We start from the raw sequence: 13,560 nt of genomic DNA, 5'->3' as shown, positions 1-13,560 counted from the left end.
GCAAAATTTGTAAATGAAATAAATCAATGTTCTGCTATGCATCGTAATCAAAACAGACTCACTGAATCAGGTGAGAAAACATTGACTATTATTTGACTGTTTTCTGACAGAGTTCAAACATTACACTAATAATTAACCATTACCAATATCAATATAACTCACCACACTTTCATGTAGCTCAACTTAAGAACCACCTTTCATTTCAAATCACAAACCCACTTTAGGTAGTTCATGTTAACATTGGCTCTATTATTATGCTAATAAAATCAAACAGACAGCTAAGCAACATTTTTCTATTCATCATTTTGTGTTTGCTGCTCTATATCATAGAACATTATATTCAGCCTTCGACATATAATGTTAATGTTATGTTAACTACTTAGAAAAATTATTCCTCAACTGTTGGAGTAGAAATCCTTGCATGAAAAGAGCTCCTTGAGTTAAAGTGACTTTTATAGGGCTATAATGTTAAGCATAACATCGCGTACGCGGTCGTGAAAATTGAGCTTTGCGTGGATATGTGCAGCAGACGTCCGCTTTGAGTCTGCGCGTGTGTCCACGGAGTCCAGTCAGCACGACTATGTTTTCTCGGCCTCGATGTCCTGGGGCATATAGATATAACAATATGTCATCTGAGAATAAAGACATTTTTTTTGGCATCCTCCTCTCATCATTATGCCTTTAATACTTTGATTTTGGGTAATCCATTGGCTTAGGGGCTCAATAAAAAGGGGAAAGACCTGTGGGACAGTCCGTCACATGCCTCTCTCCAACCTAATCAAATCGGATATTGCCACATTAACCTTAATTCTTGCCATTGGCTTATGATATAATGCTTCAACTGTTTTAAGTTTAGTTTTTCATCAAAGCCAAATCTTTCAAAAACTTTGTATATGAAAAACCAACTTACATGATCAAAGGTTTTTTCAGCATCCAACCCCACTAACAAAGCCGGTACTTTCAAGCTGTTGCTTTTCAATTTAACTCAGACAGGTAAAATATTAGATGCTCCACTGGCTTAAAATGAAAAAAACAAAATATTTGAGTCAGTCAAGCCTAAATACCACTCTGTTTCTCTTCTTAGAACGTCACATGGTAAAACGTCATGGATTGTTGAGATAACTGTGGTCTTTTTGATGTAAGAATAAGCATATATGTTCAATAAAATTAAGCAAAATACTATGTGTTGTATATTGGAGCTGCACAATTTATTGAATTGTAGTGTGCAAAAAAAATCAATTGCAAAAGAATGCTTGGAGGCAAAATGTTCAGTATATTGATATTTTTCAAGTGCAATGCATTTACTCTCTCAATGCCAGTAATATATTTGGCCAGCTGGGTAGCGTTTCCCTGCCCTTGATGCCTACACCTGACAGATTTTCGTCTCTGAGATGCAAATGACGTGATTAAAGTTTGGGGTTTTCTGTTTTTGTTTGTTTTTTATCGTTATTATGAAAAGGAAAGAGAGAAGAGAATGTTGGCTAAACGTTAATAGATTCATCATTTAGAATATTGCTCAATCATATTGAAATTCTTAATATCCTTCAACCCAAATGAATATAAACAGACCCATTTGCAAGACACTTCTCATGTGTTTCCTTTGGAGCTCTATATGTTTCTGTTTATCTTCTGTTGTAGAAAGTAGGAGATGTTCTAACCGAAAAGCTGCAGCTCTGACAGCAAAATACAGTCTTAATCATTTTCTCAGTCCTAAACAGCTTTTGAAGCTTAGTGTCACTTCAGCATTATGAGCTGATTTCACATGTTGGGCAAAGCTGACGCAATGCTGCAGTAGTAAAATGTTTTGACTCTGCTAATACTCCTGCATATAAACCAAGAAAACAAACACAAGGGAATGCCAAAATAAGTCACCAGAGACTTAATTTCTGCACAAAGATAAGCTTTTTTTGTTTACAATTAAGAGAGAAAACTTCTCTTGTGAAACTGATTCTGGTCACTTTCTGAAAGTCTCCAAGTAGACAGGTAATCTTGTCCCCCTCACACTTGACACAAATAGCCACTCGTCAGCTTTCTTTAGTGTCTGTGGTGATATATCGAAATGCTCCTCTTATACACCCTCCACCAGGTCCTCCATAGCTGTCATTAAAGCACAAACTTCTGCCTGAGGTCTTAATCCTCCTATCACACAGGACCTGGACTTCCCCAAGTCAGCTCACTAAACTGGCAGCGAATGCCTCAGGATGTGTTGACTGGCCCCAGGGCACAGCGTAAAAGAGCAGTACATTTTCAAGCCCGAGAGATTAAATGTTGTTCTGTTGTTCAATATGTGTTGCCACTGTGCTTCGTCAATATTTCTTTGCTTTTATGGAATTGACCTTATACTGGAGCATGGAAATATGCTAGTTTGGCACCTAAAGTCTCCTTGGGGCTGCTTTCATTTATTCTCTATCTTAATTTTAGATATTTTTCTGAGACTACCCTTGATGAATGATTGATGGCTTATGTTTTGTTTTTTGAGTGGGTTTGGAGCATAGAAAAACTTGACCATGACAGAATAATACAGGGTTCTTTCTCTGACTTAAAAATGTGTAGTCTCTGTGACTAAATGTCAGCAAATTCAATTAGCCACATAAAACGTTGATTAGCCGCAACCCAATTGCAGCCTTGGTTAAAAAGAAACTGAACTCAAATGTAATTCCATACAATCTTAGACAAAGAACTTTGAGGATAAATGATGCTTACTCACAGTGTGGTTATCCACAAAATAGGACAGGTCAAGACTACAACAAACAATTACTGTATGCCTGCATCATCAGGGCTGACCTTCCCTCCATCCAGAACTTGGGCAACAAAAATCTCTGCAGACCCACACATCCTGGACACAAAGTAGTTAGACTTTTACCTTCAGGTCAGCGCTACAGAGCGCTATTTACAAAAATCAGCCCCACAGAGACAGTTTCTTCTCCCAGGCCTCTTTCACTCTATTGAACACTTCAGTGCTGAATAGTCAGAGTGGCCAGCTTGACACCATGAAAATTTGCACTAATTCAACATTGTCTTATTCTTTCATAGAAACACTGGATTATGCCATATATAATATATATATATTTACATATATATATATATATATATATATATATATATATTGTCACCGGCTTTCTGTTTCCAAGCCAAAATAGTTCCCAAAAAAAGCCATCGTTGGCAACGGGTGGTTTTGTTTCTTAAACGCACTTCCGAATCAGTTGTTTGAAAAATATCCTTTTATTTCTTGCAAAATTATAGGCAAAATAATAACCAGAAAATTCTTACAACTTTGATGTAAATGAAAGTTGGCTTAAACTCATCTTACAAGGTCGAAAAGTGGTCAAAAAATCATTGTAAAACATGTTTGTTGGCAAACAAAGAACCCTAGCCACACGCCCCCGGTGTATTCTTAAACACTTAAAATAATGGGAGGGGCTTAAAAGTTACCAAAAAAATCATAATAATTCCAAACAATTAATTTCATATCATAGTTCCAAACAAACTGAAATATATTCTAACCACCTAAAACTAAATAGAACTTATGATTTACAAAATTCTACATAAATGGCCACAACATTCAGGCCCCTAATTCATGTACAACAAGAATTACATCTTATAATTGCATAAGTGGCCATTAAAGAATTTAATACCAATATTAACATTAACAGACTTTTTTATTAGCTTTCTAGTTTCAAATAACTCAATTATGAACTTATCCGGTAACCCACATTATACAAAATACCTTTTTCTTTTCTTTTTTTTGTCAATATGTGTCTTCTAAGAGAGTGACAAACAAAAGTTAAAAATAGTCAGTGTTCCATGGTTTCAAGTCCTTTTCTTGTCCATGTGCATGGACTGTGTGTGAAAAAGGTGTATGTGGCATAATGAAATGTTCAGCATGTCAGTAAATGAGTATCAGTATAAATGCAAAGCTAGAGGTTCCAGAACCTCTTTCATTTCAGCCACTTGTATCCGGGATCTCGTTCTTTCGGTCATGACCCAAAGTTCATGGCCATTGGTGAGGGTATGGCACAGCGCCCCATTACTGCGGCAGCCGCACCGATCCGTCTGTCGATTTCCCGCCCCATTCTTAACTCAATCATAAACAAGACCCCGAGATACTTGAACTCCTCCACTTGAGGCAGGAACTCCCCTCTAACCTGAAGAGGACCAGTCACCCTTTTCCGGTCCAGAACCATGGCCTCTGACTTGGAGGAGCTGATCTTCATCCTAGCCGCTTCACACTTGGCTGCCAACTGCCCCAGCGCATGCTGTAGGTCTTGGCTAGAGGGGGCCAGCGGGACCACGTCATCTGCAAAAAGAAGAGACGAAATCCACTGGTCCCCAAACCAGACCCCCTCCGGCCCTTGGCTGCATCTAGAAATCCTGTCCATAAAAGTTGTGAACAGGACCGGTGACAAAGGGCAGCCCTGCTGGAGTCCAACATGCACTGGGAACAGGTCCGACTTAGTGCCGGCAATGCGGACCAAACTCCTGCTCCGCTCATACAGGGACCGGATGGCCCCTAATAAAGGGCCCCTGATTCCATACTCCTGGAGCACCCCCCACAGGGCATCACGAGGGACACAGTTGAATGCTTTCTCCAGGTCCACAAAACACGTGAACCGGTTGGGCAAACTCCCATGAACCCTCGAGTACCCTGCAGAGGGTATAGAGCTGGTCCAGTGTTCCACGGCCGGGACGAAAACCACACTGCTCCTCCTGAAGCCGAGGTTCGATTATCGGCCAGACTCTCCTCTCCAATACCCTGGCGTAGGCCTTACCAGGGAGGCTGAGGAGTGTGATCCCCCTGTAGTTGGATCAAACCCTCCGGTCACCCTTCTTATGAAGGGGGACCACCACCCCAGTCTGCCAGTCCAGAGGCACTGTCCCCGACTGCTATACAATGTTGAAGAGGCGTGTCAACCATGACAGCCCCACAACATCCAGAGGTTTGAGGTACTCTGGGGGGATCTCATCCACCACCGAAGCCTTGCCACCGCGGAGTTTTTAACCACCTCGGTGAATTCAGCCTGGGTGATGAAAGAGTCCAACCCCGAGTCCCCAGCCTCTGTTTCCACCAGGGAATGCGTGATGGCAGGATTGAGGAGATCCTCGAAGTACTCCTTCCACCGCCCAATAATGTCCTCAGTCGAGGACACCCTTATGTTTGAATATGGTGCTCATTATGGACAATCCATGGCTAGCACAGAAGTCCAATAACAAAACACCACTCGGATTCAGATCGGGGAGGTCATTCCTCCCGATCATGGCTCTCCAGGTGACGCTGTCATTTCCCACGTGGGCATTGAAGTCCCCCAGCAGAATAATGGAGTCCCCTGGAGGGGCACTATCCAGCACCCCCGACAGGGACACCAAGAAGGCCGGGTACTCTGCATTACTGCTCGGCCCGTGGGCCGAAACAACAGTCAGAGACCTATCCCCAACCTGAAGGCGCAGGGATGCGACCCTCTCATCCACTGGGGTAAACCCCAACACGAGATGGCTGAGCTGGGGGGCAACAAGCAAACCCACACCAGCCTGCCACCTCTCCCCGTGGGCCACTCCAGAGTAGAAGAGAGTCCATCCCCTCTCAAGGAGATGGGTTCCAGAGCCCACGCTGTCCGGGGAGGTGAGCCCGACTATTTCTAGTCGATATCTCTTAACCTCCCGCACAAGCTCAAGCTCCTTCCCCCCCAACAAGGTGACATTCCACGTCCCAAGAGCCAGTCTAAGCATCCGGGGATCGGGCCGCTGAGGTCTCCATCTTCGTCCGCCACCCAATCCTCTTTGCAACCATTGTTGTTTTAGACAGCAGTCACAGGGAGTGCTGACAGTGCAGTTAGGCCACATAAGATGTTGGACAACTGCTCTTTTCCTCTAGACTGCAGCTTTATCTAATCTGGAGAGACTCCCGACGGACAGTTCTGGTGGAAACAGGAGAGTTGAGGTGCACATTTAATTCTGCCGTGATTTGGTCAGCCGTGGTTTTATGTTTTTTGGATACAATCCGGGTTAGCACCCAAATATCCCTTTCAGACATCTTCCTCTTGCGTCCACAGTTAATCCTGTTGGATGTGGTTCGTCCTTCTTGGTGGTATGCTGACATTACCCTGGATACCGTGGCTCTTGATACATCACAAAGACTTGCTGTCTTGGTCACAGATGCGCCAGCAAGACGTGCACCAACAATTTGTCCTCTTTTGAACTCTGGTATAATGTTGTGTGCATTTCAATATTTTGAGCAAAACTGTGCTCTTACCCTGCTAATTGAACCTTCACACTCTGCTCTTACTGGTGCAATGTGCAATCAATGAAGACTGGCTACCAGGCTAGTCCAATTTAGCCATGAAACCTCCCACACTAAAATGACAGGTGTTATATATACACACACACAAACTACTGGTCAGACGTTTTACAACGCCTTTCTCACTTAATGAGTCTCTTTATTTTCATGACTATTTAAATTGTAGATTCTCACCAGAGACAAAAAACCCGTGAATGAACACACATGGAATTATGTAGTAAACAAAAAGTGTGAAATAACTCTAAACATTTTTATATTTTAGATTATTACAAAATAGTCACCATTGCTTTGATGACTGTTTGGCTCTCTTGGTATTCTATCTATGAGCTTCATGAGGTGGTCACCTAAAATGGTTTTCCAAAGAGTCTTGAAAGAACTTCCCAGAGGTTTATTGAGAGATGACCAAAGGTTAATATTTCAGTCTTTACAGCAAAGGGCAGTTACTTTAAGGATTCTAAAAGTTAACATATTTAAAGTTATTTTACAATTTCTGTTTGCTACATAATTACATATGTTCATTCACTGTTTTGATGCCTTCTTTGAGAATCGACATACAATGTAAATAGTCATAAACATAAAGAAAACCATTAAATGAGAAAGGCATTTCACCAGTAGTGTATGTAGTGTGTGTGTGTGTGTGTATATACAGTACAGACCAAAAGTTTGGACACACCTTCTCATTCAAATAGTTTTCTTTATTTTCATGACTATGAATATTGTAGCTTCACACTGAAGGCATCAAAACTATGAATTAACACATGTGGAATTATATACTGAACAAAAAAGTGTGAACCAACTGAAAATATGTCTTATATTCTAGGTTCTTCAAAGTAGCCACCTTTTGCTTTGATTACTGCTCTGCACACTCTTGGCATTCTGTTGATGAGCTTCAACAGGTAGTCACCTGAAATGATTTTCACTTCACAGGTGTGCCCTCTCAGGTTTAATAAGTGGGATTTCAAGCCTTATAAATGGGGTTGGGACCATCAGTTGTGTTGTGCAGGAGGTGGATACAGTACACAGCTGATAATCCTACTGAATAGACTGTTAGAATTTGTATTATGGCAAGAAAAAAGCAGCTACGTAAAGAAAAATGAGTGGCCATCATTAAGAAATGAAGGTCAGTCAGTCAGAACAACTGGGAAAACTTTGAAAGTGTCCCCAAGTGCAGTTGCAAAAACCATCAAGCGCTACAAAGAAACTGGCTCACATGAGGACCGCCCCAGGAAAGGAAGACCAAGAGTCACCTCTGCTGCAGACGATAAGTTCATCCGAGTCACCAGCCTCAGAAATCGCAGGTTAACAGCAGCTCAGATTAGAGAACAGGTCAATGCCACACAGAGTTCTAGCAGCAGACACATCTCTAGAACAACTGTTAAGAGGAGACTGTGTGAATCAGGCCTTCATGGTAAAATAGCTGCTAGGAAACCACTGCTGAGGACAGGCAACAAGCAGAAGAGACTTGTTTGGGTTAAAGAACACAAGGAATGGACATTAGACCAGTGGAAATCTGTGCTTTGGTCTGATGAGTCCAAGTTTGAGATCTTTGGTTCCAACCACCGTGTCTTTGTGCGGCGCAGAAGAGGTGAACGGATGGACCCTACATGCCTGGTTCCCACTGTGAAGCATGGAGGAGGAGGTGTGATGGTGTGGGGGTGCTTTGCTGGTGACACTGTTGGGGATTTATTCAAAATTGAACCAGCATGGCTACCACAGCATCTTGCAGCGGCATGCTATTCCATCCGGTTTGCGTTTAGTTGGACCATAATTTATTTTTCTACAGGACAATGACCCCAAACACACCTCCAGGCTGTGTAAGGGCTATTTGACCAAGAAGAAGAGTGATGGGGTGCTGCACCAGATGACCTGGCCTCCACAGTCACCGGACCTGAACCCAATCGAGATAGTTTGGGGTGAGCTGGACCGCAGAGTGAAGGCAAAAGGACCGACAAGTGCTAAGCATCTCTGGGAACTCCTTCAAGACTGTTGGAAAACCATTTCAGGTGACTACCTCTTGAAGCTCATCAACAGAATGCCAAAAGTGTGCGGAGCAGTAATTAAAGCAAAAGGTGGCTACTTTGAAGAACCTAGAATATAAGACATATTTTCAGTTGTTTCACACTTTTTTGTTCAGTATATAATTCCACATGTGTTAATTCATAGTTTTGATGCCTTCAGTGTGAATCTACAATATTCATAGTCATGAAAATAAAGAAAACTCTTTGAATGAGAAGGTGTATATATACATTTACTTTATTCATTTAGTTTATTTCATTTACTTTATTTCCCTTGTTATATAATTTTAGAAGTATATATCTTCATTGGGAGCTAAGTGGAGCTGAAGTCAAATTCCTTGTTTGTGAGCACAAATAAGCCAAATAAAGCTGCTACTGATTCTGACTAAAGCAAGCAGTAGTGTGGTGCTGATGTTAAAAATAAAAATAACTACTTAACTGCATGTAACTCTGTGTTGCTACAAGTAACAAGATCCTTCTTCTCACTAACCAGCAGTGTTTCCAAGAAGCCAGATGTTGGTAGGGTTGGGAAAACAATTATACAGATCTCTTTTCCCTGATGTCACTCAGCAGAAGATATTTCACAATCCACACGTTACTTGCCCAATTTTTGTTAATTTAAATACAACTACTCATATCTGACTGTTTATTATCCAAACTGTGTATTTTCTATAAAACTAATGACTTAAAGAAGTTTAGAAATTAATAAATGTTTTCTTTGAAGCCGTTACATTCACATTCGAGAAAACATGGGACCATACGTAGAACAGTAGTTATATTAGTGTTACTATTTGCACTCATAGTCATGTAGCATTTTGATCCTTTGTTTCTTTTCCAAAAACAAAAATATTTATCATTTAGCTAGGTTTGTTTAAATTCAAATTTTAAAATGTAGTCACAAGCAATCCCTTGCCATCATGGTGAATTGCAGCCAATGAGCTCACCAGAGAGCATTGTTATCTGCCATGCGCAATGTGGCAAGCGCTAGCGAGATTCCTGGATATATCCTATAATATGGCCATTCCTAATTAGTGGTCTTTCACCCCATGTCGGTAAAGGACTCGTTTCCCTGTGGATAATGAAACTCACATACCAGTTTGAGCCAGCATCTCTACAAGGTCTTTTGCTGATATAAACAATATTTTAATCTCTGGGACACAGAACCCGTCTCCTGAAATTGTATGATGGCTAGACATTTCCATTGTGCTTATGTAATTATAATAATTGAGCAAATGAACATGCATGTTCAGGTTTTTTTTTAATTGTTCCCAAGGTTGCACTAAACTTGTAGGGGTCCACAAATCTTCTCCCAATATCTTGGCTGATTTCTCTTGGTTATCCCATGATGTCAGACAAGGCAGCAATGTGTTTGAGAGGTTGGATTAAATATATTAATAGGAGATCCCATACTTTACTCAAATTTGAAATACAAAGCCACGACTTTGTCATCTGGGCTTTAGCTAATTGTTTATAAGCATATGAATCTTAGTGTTTGAAAACGTCTAAATGTTGAACAGAATCAGAATCAGAAAAGCTTTATTGCCAAGTACGTTTTTGGACATACGAGGAATTTGTTTTGGCTTAGTCGGTGCAATACAGTATAAATTAAACAGTATAAACATATCTACCATATAATATAAATATATGTGCACAGTTTTAAGTGAGTGAGAGTAAGTATAGAGCAGTATAAGATGCAAGAGCAATACAACAGTGCAGATGATCATTGTGCAAGTATGGCAGTGCAAGTAAAGCAGGAGTCCATGCTGAACGTTAATGTAACGCATAGAGTTGCAGGTTACAGGTGTCCTGTCAGCAAAAAAGGGGGGGTGTGGGGGAAAGGGAGAATGTCAGGGTGGTTTCCGGGCTTTGTTAACAAGGCTGGTGGCAGATGGGAAAAAACTGTTCTTGTGGTGTGAGGTTTTGGTCCAGGTGGACCGCAGCCTCCTGCCAGAGGGGAGAGTCTCAAAGAGTCTGTGACCGGGGTGGGAGGGATCAGCCAGAATCAGCCAGAATCTTCCCTGCTCGCTTCGGGGTCCTGGAGGTGTACAGTTCCTGGAGCGACAGTAGACTGCAGCCAATCACCTTCTCAGCAGACCGAATGACACGCTGCAGCCTGCCCTTATCCTTCGCGGTAGCAGCTGCGTACCAGATGGTGATAGAGGAGGTGAGGATGGACTCAATGATGGCTGTGTAGAAGTGCACCATCATAGTCTTTGGCAGGTTGAATTTCTTCAGCTGCCGCAGGAAGAACATCCTCTGCTGGGCTTTCTTGATGAGGGAGCTGATGTTTGGCTCCCACTTGAGATCCTGGGAGATGATGGTTCCCAGGAAGCGGAAAGATTCCACATTGTCAATTGTGGAGTCTCAGAGGGCTACGGGGGCAGGTGGGGCTGGGTTCTGCCTGAAGTCCATAACCATCTCCACTGTCTTTAGAGCGTTGAGCTCAAGGTTCTGGCTGCACCAGTCCAACAGAGGGTCCACCTCCCATCTGTACACGGACTCGTCACCATCAGAGATGAGTCCGATCAGGGTGGTGTCGTCCGCAAACTTCAGAAGCTTGCCAGACTGGTGACTGGAGGTGCAGCTGTTGGTGTGCAGGGAGAAGAGCAGAGGAGAGAGAACACAGCCTTGGGGGGAACCAGTGCTGATGGTCAGGGAGTCAGAGACGTGCTTCCCCAGCCTCACGCGCTGCTTCCTGTCAGACAGGAAGTCAGTGATCCACCTGCAGGTGGTGTCGGGCACACTCAGCTGGGAGAGCTTCTCCTGGAGCAGAGCTGGGACGATGGTGTTGAAGGCAGAGCTGAAATCCACAAACAGGATCCTGGCATAGATTCCTGTGGAGTCCAGGTGCCGGAGGATGAAGTGAAGGGCTAAGTTGACTGCATCATCTACAGACCTGTTGGCTCTGTAGGCAAATTGATAAAGACATTCTCAAAAAAAATTATTTAATAATGTTAGGGCTTGCGAGATAGAGGACCCTGGAATGCAGACTAGCAGGCAGCATGACGGTAAGTGCAAAACGATTTAATTAAAAATCAAAAACTCACTCTCAGTAGAGGCAGGAACAAAACAATAAACGGACAGGCAGGACAGGCTTGGCATAATCCACAAAACAAGAAATGAGCATGATCTGAGAACCACACAACAGCATGATTTGAAAATGATTCCGCAATGAATGACTGAACAGGTGTGTATTTATGGAGCGTGACCAGGTGAAACAAGAAGACAGATTAATAGGTGCAGGTGATCCGAATAAATTTAATTGACAGAAGAACAAAACCTGGCTAGAGCAAAACGGAGACTGTTGAACACAAATAACAGAAACTAGAAAAACATGAAACAAAAGCATAACCAGATCCGAAAACCAAACTTGACAAAACATGAACAAGACGACAAAACTAAAGCATGACCAGAAAAACAAACAGAAACATGATTCAAAAATCTAACAAGAATAATAATAATAATAATAAACAGAAGAATGGTTCAAAACCTTAACTGTGAAAAACATAAAGAAAACCCCGAAACCAAAAAACCAAACAAACCCAAATCATAACAAATAATCTGGATTTTTTGGCAAATAGATATAATATTGATAATCTAAGATGAACTAAAACATGACACATTTCATCTGATTTAATGTCAGACAATGAAAAAACAGGAGCACGTAATACAGTGCACGTAAATATCAGGTTTCAACAATTGTTCTCAACAAACATATGATGTTTGTTAGAATCAGTGGGGAGTAAAAAACTCCAAAATCTTCATTGCAGGACTAAACATGGCTCCTCTAAAGTCACAAAATACTTTTCAGCTCCTTCTGAACATATATTCAATCTCTGTAAACTAAACCTAATTTATTTATTTAGTGGCCAGAAACAAAAAGCTGAGTTGCTGGAATAAATGGATTTGTGCACTGAAATTTGCAACAAATAAAAATATTAGTGCTCAACATAACAAGAATGGACGTATTTAGCAAGACACGATCAGGGTAACATGGAATACCATTTGCTTATTCAAGTATTTGATGTTGTGCATTTTGCTTCCTGTTCCATTATGTAACACACCTTGTACCTGCTTAGGACTGCTAATGGTTTTTTCTTGGTCAAAAATATAACAAAAAAAAAAAAAGAAACGCCTCAGGCATTGAGCTCCTGGTGAAATGTGCTTTGCTCAGCTGCATTGTCAACTTTGTGAATTTACATTAGTGCAATGTGACTCAACTTCCAGCCACCATTTTATGCCCTGTCCACACATAACTGCATATAAAATTAGCTTTAAGGCTTAGGCATTTAAATATATTAAAATTATCTCTCCAGGCTCCTAGTAAAATATTTTTATTTCTTGCAGAATCTATTCTGTTGAACAGATTAAACAGAACAGTGTGCCCACTTTGTAATGCAATATTTGTTCATTGTTTAAAGAGTCTTTTGTGCATAATTGCTGCATTCACAACACCCTTCCTTCTAATATCTGCAGAGTTATCATTGCTGAGACTGTAGGGGGTACATAGCATCATTTCAAACCTCATTTAACACCAAACATACCCTTTCTGGAGTTCAAATTGCTCACCATGGAACAGCAGAGAGACTCCAGACATTCATTAGCTTAATGAAAACAGGCCACTCTTCTTCTACCGCCCAGTGAGCTTGTTCCTGATGTAACCGCAGCGACCATCTGCTCTTCAGCTCCCTGCCAGCCACAGGATAGTCCTGTCACAGCAGCTGCAGTGAAGGAAGACATCCACAAAAGTGCCTTAATTACTAAGATCAGAAGACCTCCCTTTTTTCCTGTATTTTTTTTTTGTTTTGTTTTTATTGGTTTTATCCCTGCATCCCTTGGCACTTCCCGATTCTGGTTGCATCACTCACTCGGGATGTTAATGATGTTCATAAAAGAAGCTGAGTGTGCAGTTATAAGAGTTGACTTGCAGCAGCCACACACAGCTGGCAGTGACTTATTAGCCGCTCAGGCACAGCAGGAGATGATGCATTCTGCGAAGGTTAATATCATTTAAGGGTTAGCTAGAGTGAGCTGTGGCGGGTGACTGACCACCTGTTCAGCTCTGGAGAAAAACTGTTATGCTCCTAAAAGAGGCTTTTGAATGTCAAAAACATTGATTACCATTATAAGACATCTTATAGTGGTAAGTCTTTACCTTTGTTTCCTGGTTGTCTAAATATACAAGTTTGTGTTTGTTTAAATAACTTACCTCTTTAATGAATCACATCTAATCCTGGCAGTAACCCAGAGTGA

The 13,560-nt window shown here is 41.5% G+C and overlaps 1 protein-coding gene across 2 annotated transcripts in view; it reads left to right on the top strand.

Moving 5' to 3' along the window:
- Window positions 1–13,560, top strand: part of khdrbs2 (KH domain containing, RNA binding, signal transduction associated 2) — a 132,391-nt gene that overhangs the window by 52,670 nt on the left and 66,161 nt on the right. The window lies entirely within an intron of this gene.

The sequence above is a fragment of the Girardinichthys multiradiatus genome, chromosome 22 (assembly GCF_021462225.1).
Source record: "Girardinichthys multiradiatus isolate DD_20200921_A chromosome 22, DD_fGirMul_XY1, whole genome shotgun sequence".
NCBI classification, from domain to species: domain Eukaryota; kingdom Metazoa; phylum Chordata; class Actinopteri; order Cyprinodontiformes; family Goodeidae; genus Girardinichthys; species Girardinichthys multiradiatus.
This window is presented reverse-complemented; position numbering and strand designations above follow the sequence as displayed.